The sequence below is a fragment of the Schistocerca nitens genome, chromosome 9 (assembly GCF_023898315.1).
Source record: "Schistocerca nitens isolate TAMUIC-IGC-003100 chromosome 9, iqSchNite1.1, whole genome shotgun sequence".
NCBI lineage: Eukaryota > Metazoa > Arthropoda > Insecta > Orthoptera > Acrididae > Schistocerca > Schistocerca nitens.
The window spans coordinates 9,284,792-9,297,006 of record NC_064622.1 but is presented as its reverse complement, the minus strand read 5'-3'; positions in this window follow the sequence as shown (position 1 = coordinate 9,297,006).

The following is a 12,215-nucleotide window of genomic DNA, read 5'->3' as shown; positions in this document are numbered from 1 at the left end:
GCCCCTTCGCTCCGTCCCGCCGCCGAACACTCCCAAGTGGCGGCGCTCACGGCGAACGTACGACAGCGCTCTCAGAGCCGCTTCACAGAGCTTCTCACATTACGTCCACACACTCTGTGAGTTCCTCCCCACTATGTGTTTCTGTATGGAATTTAGCCCAAATTTACAACTCACTACTCCTAATCAAAATTTCCAGTTACCTCGCGCCTTGACAACAGTGTTCCAGATTTCTAGAAAGCACAGCAGCATACAGCAAGCAGGCACTGGCTAAGCTAAATTTCTAATTAAAAAAAAAAAATTCAAAAGACATTGAAATTTGTGCAGACCATGGTGAAATGTGGTAACGCGTAATGATAAGCCTTCTTTAAATAGTGGGTGGCGAGGGTAACTCTTCCTATGAAATGATGTTCCAAGACAACGATGTTAGAATGAAGAACGTATTCAAAAAGACAGAATAAAACTTCGCATGACCTTCACACATAACATTGGTCTGGACAGTTCTATGCTTAACAAAGTGAACAATGAGTTGAAAAAAGGACAATGTTAACAGAGAATTTCTGTAAAAACCAAATAGCTTAATCAATTGATATGTTAATGCACGACTCAAGGAAGAGGGATGGTCTTTCCCTCAGCTCTGAGCAAGTGAACAAAGTTAATTAGCTGAAAATAATCATTTCGACAAACTAGCTGTGCAGTGGTGGGTCTCCTTCTCTTAAAAAAAACATCAAAATTTATATTCTTTTCCCCTTCACCTAATAGATACAATCACAAGTCTACACAGCACCACTGAATACGTCCATCACCCACTACACTTCAACTAAGAATGTGTCAGACTGCACAGAGCAAAAGACTATGCCGCGACAAGACCAAAGCTTGTTTAACAGTGACATAACTTCCTCTCTCGCTGACGTGCACGTCGGTAACTTACAAAAATCAAAATGACATGCCCACCTTACAGCTTTAGTGACACTGATACCAACCGTGGACGGGTGAAGTTGTCGCGTATGCAAATGATTTATTAATCGAGATCAACAACAGAGGCGAGCTAGAAGAGGAAGCCAGTAGAACACTACATTGTGTAGCTGTAATAAACTCGACATAGCGGAAAGTAAAGCAACATACATTATACTTAAAGGGATCAAGGACCTGCCCGCGCCCCAATAAAGATTGGGGACACAAACATCAAACAAGCAACCGTGACACGCTGTCTTTAAGTACACACAGATGAAAAATTGCGTTTCCATGAACACATAAGGCTAACAACAGATAATGCAGAAAAAGTTCTACACAAATTGGCGACGCTAAACTCAAGCAAGTACAGTTTCCCTCTGTCAGTTATACGGATACACCACTATGCCCTCTTTGTATCAGTACTAAGCTTTACAGGCAGTACATGGGCACACATACTGACCATAGGTACTAACAAGGTGTCGATCAGGTGTGGACAGAGTAGTGTTTTGAACATACTATCAGGGCGTTTCCAGACCACTGCAGCAATAGCACTGCGCGTGTTACTCGGAATATACCCGACCGATATCACCATCAAGTATAGGACTGCAGTGTACTGGTGACAAATGGCGAGACAAGATCAGGTAAACAAACATACCTGTGCATCTTTACAAACCAACCGTCAACTTAATATCCAGCGGATGGATACATGGCAAGATGAGTGGTACACAAGTGATAAGGGACGCAGAGTAGATGATTTACTCCTAAATATAAGGATATAGTTAAGAATCAAACACGTCAATCCCAGCCGAAGTACGGTGCACGGGGCTTACTCCACACACGTAAACTGCGTGAGTCTGAGACAGACACCTACATGTACATGTGAGGGATAAGATTCCATTCAACGCACAGTCTTTTTCTGAGAACAATACAGAAACATCAGTGATACTAAGACCGCAATAACTCAGATCCATGTGTATACACAATAATTAGAAACGAAGAGCAGTGGATCTAACTCGACACACTGACAGACAAAAATGGTTCAAATGGCTCTGAGCACTATGGGACTCAACTTCTGAGGTCATTAGTCCCCTAGAACTTAGAACTACTTAAACCTAACCAACCTAAGGACATCACACACATCCATGCCCGAGGCAGGATTCGAACCTGCGACCGTAGCGGTCTCGCGGTTCCAGACTTCAGCGCCTAGAACCGCTCGGCCACACAGGCCTGCAGCAGGAGTCAGTAAGTACGAAAGAATGCTCAAAATTTATGGGTGTACATAATGAAAACCCGAACTGTAAGAAGCATATCAGTGAGCTTCTCAAACAATTTAGTTCAGCAACTTTCGTTATTTGTACAATTGCTGATGTAAGATATAAGGTGTCAAGCTCCTGACATATTTTGCATATTTCTACTCAGTAATGTCATCCGGAATAATTCTGTGGGATAAACCACCACTTAAACAGAAAGGTACTGATTGCACAAAAGCGAGCAGTATGAATAATATATGGTGTTCACCCATGGACGTCATGTTGATACTTCTTCAAGGGGCTAGGTGTTTTAATTCCAACGTCACAGTACATATTTTCGCTAGTGAAATTCGTCATAAATAATCCATAACAATTTGCGAAGAACGGTGACATACATACCTACAACAATAGATGGAAAAACAATCGTGAGAACCAATTGTTAAGGCTGTCAGTGTCTCAGAGAGCAGCAAGAAAAATTTTTGATCATGTGGCCAATAACATAAACTGTCCGCCCGGTAGCGAAGAAAGTTTTAAATCTAATTTGAAGTCATTTCTCTTGGACAATTCCTTCTTTTCTGTTGACGATGAGTGTGTGTATGGGGGGGAGGGGTTTAATGTAGGACTAAAGGTAATAATGTATGAGTAGCATGTAAACTGGTCGGGTCCTCACCATTTCGACAAAAGAATCGTTCACATGATCTATGGAACACGTAACCAACAAACTAACTGAGGAGCTACTTGCGAGACAAGTAGCAGCACCAAGGTCAAGCAGGCTGACAAAGACCGAAAGAGCGATATGTGACCTCGTGTCACTCCATTTGAAACGTCCCCTTAGAAAAATTATAAATGACTGTGCTTAAACTGACACACAATAGTTTTAGCGCAACGCAATCTGACTTCCAAAAATCCCTACAAAAGAATGGCCCTGACTATTAATAACGTATACCTTTCATGAATCACTTACCTCACAAAAATCTTCATTACTCGAATTACTGCAATACAGCGAGCGCCAATACTGCCAGCTAAATAAAAGATTCTAACTACTGAAGGGACTAACTACTGATTGGCGTAGTTAGCAAAAGAAAGATTTTGATAGAGAACAAACAATGTATGTACCTTAATAGTGTTCAAAAGTCATTATATATATATATATATATATATATATATATATATATATATATATATATATATATATATATAAGTTCATGACATCCAGTCTTACAAATTTACTGTCTCTGATGGACACACGTCCAGATCATCCGCTCTCAAAACTCCGCCATCTCTCTCCCCACATCCACCACTGTTGGCGGCTCACCTCCAACTGCGCAACGCTACGCGCTGTTCACATCCAACTGCCCAACACTACAATAGCAAATTCCAACAATGCAAACCAGCAACAGACTGCACACAGCACAGTCAGAGATTTTCATATAGAGCGCTACATGGCGTTAGCAACATAAAAACCTAAACAGCCTACTTACACATTCTGCACCCAAATGACAACACTGGAAGAGGGTGACGCGGCCAGTTGGAGCTCAGTGGCCAGACAGGGGCAGTAGAAAGAACTTCAAGGTTACTTACTATTTGTAGGTACTATTCTAATGACCACTTACACATAGTTTCAAGACTGTATCCATGTTTTGCATATATGACTCCCAGAAAAAGATTTCCTAGCTAAATATGGAGTACATTTAGAATAGCATATAAATATAAGGCACTGCCTGTTACACGCTGAAGGCAGAACTTTAAGGACACACTGAAGCCGTTGAACTTAAGTGGAGGTGGTGTGATTTGGAAAGGAGTGAGTGATCTGCTTGCTACTGACTGCCCTTAGCTGGATCGTCAACCTAACCTGCCAACCTTTTTTTCCCTCGACCGTGGTGGCTTCGGGCTTCTCCACATCTAGCAGACATTTCGGTATGCAAATAAAAACTAATCGATTTAGGGGAACTGAGGGATGATGCAGACCAGCAGACAGACAGATAGCATACATAAGTTATATGTATTCACCAAAACAAAATACGAGTTGCATTCAAGTTCTAAGGCCTCCGATTTTTTTTCTAATTAACTACTCACCCGACATCGATGAAACTGGCGTTACTTCTCGAAGTAATCGCCCTGAAGACGTACACATTTTTCACAAAGCTGACACCATGATTCCATGGCAGCGGCGAAGGCTTCGTTAGGAGTCTGTTTTGACCACTGGAAAATCGCTGAGGCAATAGCAGCACGGCTGGTGAATATGCGGCCACGGAGAGTGTCATTCATTGCTGGAAAAAGCCAAAAGTCACTAGGAGCCAGGTCAGGTGAGTAGGGAGCATGAGGAATCACTTCAAAGTTGTTATCACGAAGAAACTGTTGCGTAACGTTAGTTCAATGTGCGGGTGCGTTGTCTCGGTGAAACAGCACACGCGCAGCCCTTCCCGGACGTTTTTGTTGCAGTGCAGGAAGGAATTTGTTCTTCAAAACATTTTCGTAGGGTGCACCTGTTACCGCTACGAAAATGTTTTGAAGAACAAATTCCTTTCTGCGCTGCAACAAAAACGTCCGGGAAGGGCTGCGCGTGTGCTGTTTCACCGAGACAACGCACCCGCACATTGAACTAACGTTACGCAACAGTTTCTTCGTGATAACAACTTTGAAGTGATTCCTCATGCTCCCTACTCACCTGACCTGGCTCCTAGTGACTTTTGGCTTTTTCCAGCAATGAATGACACTCTCCGTGGCCGCATATTCACCAGCCGTGCTGCTATTGCCTCAGCGATTTTCCAGTGGTCAAAACAGACTCCTAACGAAGCCTTCGCCGCTGCCATGGAATCATGGTGTCAGCTTTGTGAAAAATGTGTACGTCTTCAGGGCGATTACTTCGAGAAGTAACGCCAGTTTCATCGATGTCGGATGAGCAGTTAATTAGAAAAAAAATCGGAGGCCTTAGAACTTGAATGCACTTCGTATTTTGTTTTGGTGAATACATATAACTTATGAACGCAATGGGTAAGGATTACGCCCTCGCTGTCCCAGAACATGGACACAATCATTTTTTCAGCACTGGCGGTTACCCGAAATTTTTTTGGTGGCGGTGAATCCATTGAGCTGACTTTGTTTCTGGATTGAAAAATGGCATCCACGTGTCATCCATTGTCACAACCGACGAAAAGAAAGTCCCATTCGTGCTGTCGTTGCGCGTCAACATTGCTTGGCAACATGCCACACGGGCAGCCGTGTGGTCGTCCGTCAGCATTCGTGGCACCCTCCTGGATGACACTTTTCGCATTTTCAGGTCGTCATGCAGGATTGTGTGCACAGAACCCACAGAAATGCCAACTCTGGAGGCGATCTGTTCAACAGTCATTCGGCGATCCCCCAAAACAATTCTCTCCACTTTCTCGATCGTGTCGTCAGACTGGCTTGTGCGAGCCCGAGGTTGTTTCGGTTTGTTGTCACACGATGTTCTCCCTTCATTAAACTGTCGCACCCACGAACGCACTTTCGACACATCCATAACTCCATCACCACATCTCTCCTTCAACTGTCGATGAATTTGAATTGGTTTCACACCAAGCAAATTCAGAAAACGAATGATTGCACGCTGTTCAAGGAAGGAAAACGTCGCCATTTTAAGTATTTAAAACAGTTCTCATTCTTGCCGCTGGCGGTAAAATTCCATATGCCGTACGGTGCTGCCATCTCTGGGACGTATTGACAACGAACGCGGCCTCATTTTAAAACAATGCGCATGTTTCTATCTCTTTCCAGTCTGGAGAAAAAAATATCGGAGGCCTTAGAACTTGAATGCACCTCGTACCTGAAATGAGAGGTGTAAAAGATCGATCCATTTACAACTAACAAAATAACATAACTCGAAAACGTCTTGCTGTAGGTCAAGGTAACCAATAAAATACCGCTCAACTGAAGGATGAAACTTGATACACTCGCCCAGCCGCCTGAGAGTGTGTGCTAGCAGAAAATCACGAAGAAAGTTGGGAACTTGAAAGTAAAAGTGAAATAATCAATAGCCATGAGATCTGCGTTTGAACAAAAATCCAGACAGGGGCAACACGGCTAGCTTACCGCATAGCTTGGAAAAAATCGCTACGCTCGTCGACTCACGCAAACAGCTACAACGTTTGTAAAAATCTCACAGGAAATCATTGAGAGCATATTATTCGAAAACTTCGGCGCTAAACCAAACTGCTCGGTTCCTTATCTTATCGAGTAACGCAAGCAAGCTCACGGATATCGAAAATGGTGGAAACGCGCCCTCTACTGGTATACAATGCGACCAGAAGCTAGCACTGCAACGAAATGGGCAGCTCGCAGCGACTCTCCGCACTTTTGTCTATTCGGATGCCCTTCCGCAGAAGGTATTCAACGCCAAAAAGAAGTTCTCGCAGTCAGCTTGACAGGCAGTGTAGGTTGCAGTATATTCTGACCAGTGCCACTTCGGGAACTCGGGAGACAGAAGTGGCACCAGTTCTATGAAAGTGGGCAAGCCTCGTATCCTTGCACGGCCAATTAGCCTTGGCTTGAAAGTTAAAGTAACAGTCCGGAAGCTGGGCAGAATTTCACCATGTTGTCCACATTTAACAGTAATTAGTCTGTGGTCTTGTAAGTCTCTCCGCCTCCACCAGTCGATAGTTCCCTATTCAGGCTGGTCATCGGTGGTCTCAGAATTCTGGGAAAACAGAGTTTTTTTTGTCATCGGTCTTCTGAGTGGTTTGATGCGGCCCGCCAAGAATTCCTTTCCTGTGCCAACCTTTTCAACTCAGGGTAGCACTCGCAGCCTACGTACTCAGCTATTTCCTGTGTGTACTCCAATCTGTCTCTTCCTGAAGAGTTTCTACCCTCTACAGTTCCCTGTAGTACCATGTGAGTTATTCCCAAATGTCTTAACACCTGTCCTGCCATTCATTGCCTTCTTCTTGTCAGTGTTTTCCACATATTCCTTTCCTGTCCGACTCTGCGGAGAACCTCTTCATTCATTATCTAATCAGTCTGTCTAACGTTCAACATTTTTCTATATCATCGCATCTCAAATGCTTCGATTCCCTTCTGTTCCAGTTTTCCCACTGTCCTTGTTTCACTGTGCTCCAAACGTACATTCTCAGAAAGTTCTTCCTCAAATTAAACCCATGTTTGATAGAAGTAGACTTCTTTTTGCCAGTGTTAGGCTGCTTGTTACGTCCTCCTTGCCCCGCTACTCATAGGTTATTCTGCTGCATAGGTATCAGAACTCCTTCACTTCGGCTACTTCGTGATCACCAACTACGATGTTAACTTTTCCATTATTCTCATTTCTGGTACTTCTCATTGACTTCGCCTTTCTTCGATTTATTTGTAATCGATATTCTGTACTAATTACACTGTTCATTCCATTTAACACATCGTGTAATTGTTCTTCACTTTCAGTGAGGATAGCAATGTCATTAGCGAATCTTATCATTGATGTCCCGTCACCTTCAATTTTAATCCCCCACTTGAACCTTTCTTTTATTACCCTTCATTACTACTTCGATGTTTAGAGTGAACAGTAGGGGCAGAAGACTACGTCCCTGTCTTACACCCTTTTTAATCCAAACATTTCGTTCTTGGTCTTCCATTCTTTTTGTTCACTCTTGATTCTCGTACATATTGACAAATGCTATGAACATGTCTTGATGTTTTAGTCTAGCTTCCATTATGAAGCGCAACCTCAGAATTACCTCTCTAATGCCTTTTTCTTTCCTAAAGCCAAACTGATTGTCGTCTGACAGATCCTCAGTTTTCTTTTCCATTCTCGTCAACAGCATGAATGCATCAATCTTAAGCTGATTGTGCGATTATTCTCGCACTTGTCGGCTCTTTCAGTGTTTGGAATTGTGTGGACGATGTTTTTCCCAAAGTCTGATGCTATAGTATAGTACCAGCCTCATACATTCTACACATCAACGTGAATAGCTGTCTTTTTCCCACTCCCCCCCCCCCCCTCTCTCTCACCCCCCCCCCCCCCACCTCCCAATGGTTTTAGAAATTCCGGTGGAATGTTATCTGTCCCTTCTACCTTATTTTACTTTAAGTCTTCCAAGCTCTTTTAAATTCTAATACTAGATCCCCTATCTCTTCCCTATCGACTTCTGCTGCTTCCATCACTTCAGCTGACAAGTCGTCCCTGTCACAGAGGCCTTCAATGTACTGCTTCTACGTAAGCGCTCCCTCCTCTGGATTTGACAATGGAATTCACGTTTCACTCTAAATTTTACCACCCTTTATTTTAATTTCACCGAAGACTACTTTGACTTTTCTGTATACGGAGACAGTGTAAGTAGGCTGTTTAGGTTTTCTTATTGGTAACGCCACGTAGCGCTCTGTACGAAAATCACTGGCTGTGCTGTGTGCAGTCTGTGGCTAGTTTGCATTGTTGTCTGCCATTGTAGTGTTGGGCAGCGGCAGCTGGATGTTAACAGCGCGTAGCGTTGCGCAGTTGGAGGCGAGCCGCCAGCAGTGGTGGATGTGGGGAAGTGAGATGGCGGATTTTTGAGAATGGATAATCTGGAGGCGTGTCCATCAGAAACAGTACATTTGTAAGAATGGATGTCATGAACTGCTATATATATTATGACTATTAAGGTAAATACATTGTTTGTTCTCTATTAAAATCTTTCATTTGTTGCATTAATTGCAATAATAATGTATTAGTGTCTGGAATCTGTTCCTCTATGCTTTTCGGCAGTGCATTTGCACCGGTAACATTCACATTTTGACAAGCAGAAAATGTGTCTTGACCTATTTGAGAAAACGGTGAGGACGCAAAACCTGAAACTACAGTATTTGCAAGATTGTGTCCTGTCATTTCGGATTCCTGAGGCGAGCTGTTGCCGACCGATCGATCGATAATGCTTCCCTGTTCACTAATTGTTTCACTGCCTACACCATTATTTGCAGCCCGCTCCATTTCCCTATGCACAATTACCAAATTACTACTTTGAACATTAGTTAATTCATTACTCGGCGGCGCTAACACACTGCTTTCGTCTTCACTGTCATTTCTCAGTTTACTTTAGAGCCTAGTATTACGTTTTTCACACGCCATTATTATCACAATATTTCACACGACAACACAGAAAACCACAATTTGAAGAGCAAAATAAGAAAACACGTTAACATAGCATTGAAAATAATATCTCGTTAATTGCAAGCGCAGCTGCGAAATACTTGGTGCAAATCTACATGCATGCCACAACTGTTTTACTGTACGAGAATGAAAAACTACAACTACAAAGGAAATTCTCTCTACAATTACGCGCTAGCAATAAACAAACGCTGCACTAATTACACAAACTACAAGAAAAAATCAGAAGATTCCAGTTAGGTATCCTCGGCTAAGGGTCGGCATATGAAACGTCCCCTTAGAAAAATTAGTGAATTACTATGCAGATAAACCTATTACATTATTTGATTTTCAAACAGCTGAGCAGAACTGAACGTACTCAGACATTTCGCTCTTTACCTATTCTGATCAACACTAAACTGACACACAATATTTTTTTTTAATAATCCCTACAAAAGAGTGGCCCTGACTAACATTAACCTATACCTTCCACAAATCACTTACCTCACAAAAATCTTCCTTTCTCGAACTACTGCAATACAGCGAGCGCCACTACTGCCAGCTAAATAAAAGATTCAAACTACGGAAGGCAATAACTACTGATAGGCATAGTTAGCAAATGAAAGGTTTTAATAGAGAACAAACAATGTATTTACCTTAATAGTCAGTTCATGACATCCGTTCTTACAAATGTACTGTTTCTGATGGACAAACCTCCAGATTATCCATTCTCAAAAATCCGCCATCTCTCTGCCCACATCCACCACTGCTGGCGGCTCGCCTCCAACTGCGCAACGCTACGCGCTGTTAACAGCCAGCTGCCCAACACTACAATAGCCAACAACAATGGAAACCAGCCACAGACTGCACACAGCACAGCCAGTGATTTTCATACAGACCGCTACGTGGCGTTACCAATATAAAAAAAAGCCTAAACAGCCTACTTACAACAGTCTTTACGTCATTAATTTCTTTTTAGATTTTTTCATATTTTTCATGTAGTCATTTCGCCTTAGCTTCCCTGCACATCCTTTTTATTTCATACCTGTTGTTGTTGTGGTCAGACCTGAGACTGGTTTGCAGCTCTCCATGCTACTCTATCCTGTGCAAGCTTCTTCATCTCCCAGTACCTACTGCAACCTACATCCTTCTGAATCTGCTTAGTGTATTCATATCTCGGTCTCCCTCTACGACTTTTACCCTCCACGCTGCCCTCCAATACTAAATTGGTGATCCCTTGATACCTGAGAACGTGTCCTACCAACCGATCCCTTCTTCTAGTCAAGTTATGCCACATACTTCTCTTCTCCCCAATTCTATTCAGTACCTCCTCATTAGTTATGTGATCAGCATTCTTCTGTAGCACCACATTTCGAAAGGTTCTATTCTCTTCTTGTATTTCTGTATTACTGAATTTCCGTGAAAATTTTTTGTATTTCCTTGTTTCGTCGATCAGCTGAAGTATTTCTTCTGCTGACGTCATTGATTTGTATTTGCACAAGCAATCAGAATCTCTGATCGGAAATGTAAATGTAGTTTAACCTGCAACTCCGTGTTTGTCAGGAGACCGGAAGGGGCTGCAGTTGCGCTTCTGCACGTCTTACGTGTGTCAGGGGAAAACCTCCGAGTTACAACAGCACGCTGATGACATTTTCTTTGCGGGTGTATTTCTCTTTTCATTCCGCTTCGGGTGACAGCCACAATTCCTAAAAACGTTGCGTTTGCCGTACAATGTATGACAATGGTGCAGGAAAGTCGCTAGTGTGAGAGTGACTTCGGGAGCCAGTGTTTAGTCGCGGCTCCGCCAGCGGCCGCGGGACAAAGCGACCCGTCGGGCGAGCCAGGAGCGGAAGCGCCGAAGTGAAGTGAGGCGAAGTGCGGCTAATTTGTAGCGCCGTGCGGTACACGGCGGCGGAGCGCGAAGCGCGCGTCCCAAATGTCAGGCCCGCAGATTTAGCGCGCGCCGCGCTAACGACCCTCACGCACACAGCCACGCAGCCGCGCAGCCGCGCAGCCGCGCCGGCGGGGTGCGACCAGACGCCGGCCTGGACCGCCTATTTATACGACAGCCGTGACGGAGGCGCCGCAGCCCGTCCCCAGTCCTGCGGCGCGCCAAACGGTGTGAATCCCTGCAGGTGGTGAGCTGCTCACGGCGCAGGAATACGTGCGGAGGGGGCACGGCATGTCGCCAACATCAAACCCGAGTTGTCACGTGACGCTGCTGCGACGCTGTACTTGGCTGCACTAAGCCTGTAACTTTAACTGTACACCTATTTGCCCTGTTTTCACACGTTTACTCATTGTTGTTTGTTGTGGTCTTCAGTCCTGAGACTGGTTTGACGCAGCTCTCCATGCTACTCTATCCTGTGCAAGCTTCTTCATCTACCAGTAACTACTGCAACCTACATCCTTCTGAATCTGCTTAGAGTATTCATCTCTTGGTCTCCCTCTACAATGTTTACTCTCCACGCTGCCCTCCAGTGCTAAATTTGTGATCCCTTGATGCCTCAGGACATGTCCTACCAACCGGTCCCTTCTTCTAGTCAAGTTGTGCCACAAACTCCTATTCTCCCCAGTTCTATTCAATACCTCCTCGTTAGTTATGTGATCTACCCATCTAATCTTCAGCATTCTTCTGTAGCACCGCATTTCGGAAGCTTATATTCTCTTCTTGTCTAAGCTATTTATCGTCCATGTTTCACTTCCATACATGGCTACTACATACTTTCAGAAACGACTTCCTGACACTTAAATCTATACTCGATGTTAACAAATTTCTCTTCTTCACAAACGCTTTCCTTGCCATTGGCAGTCTACATTTTATATCCTCTCTACTTCGACCGTCATCAGTTATTTTGCTCCCCAAATAGCAAAACTCATTTACTACTTTAAGTGTCTCATTTCCTAATCTAATTCCCTCAGCATCA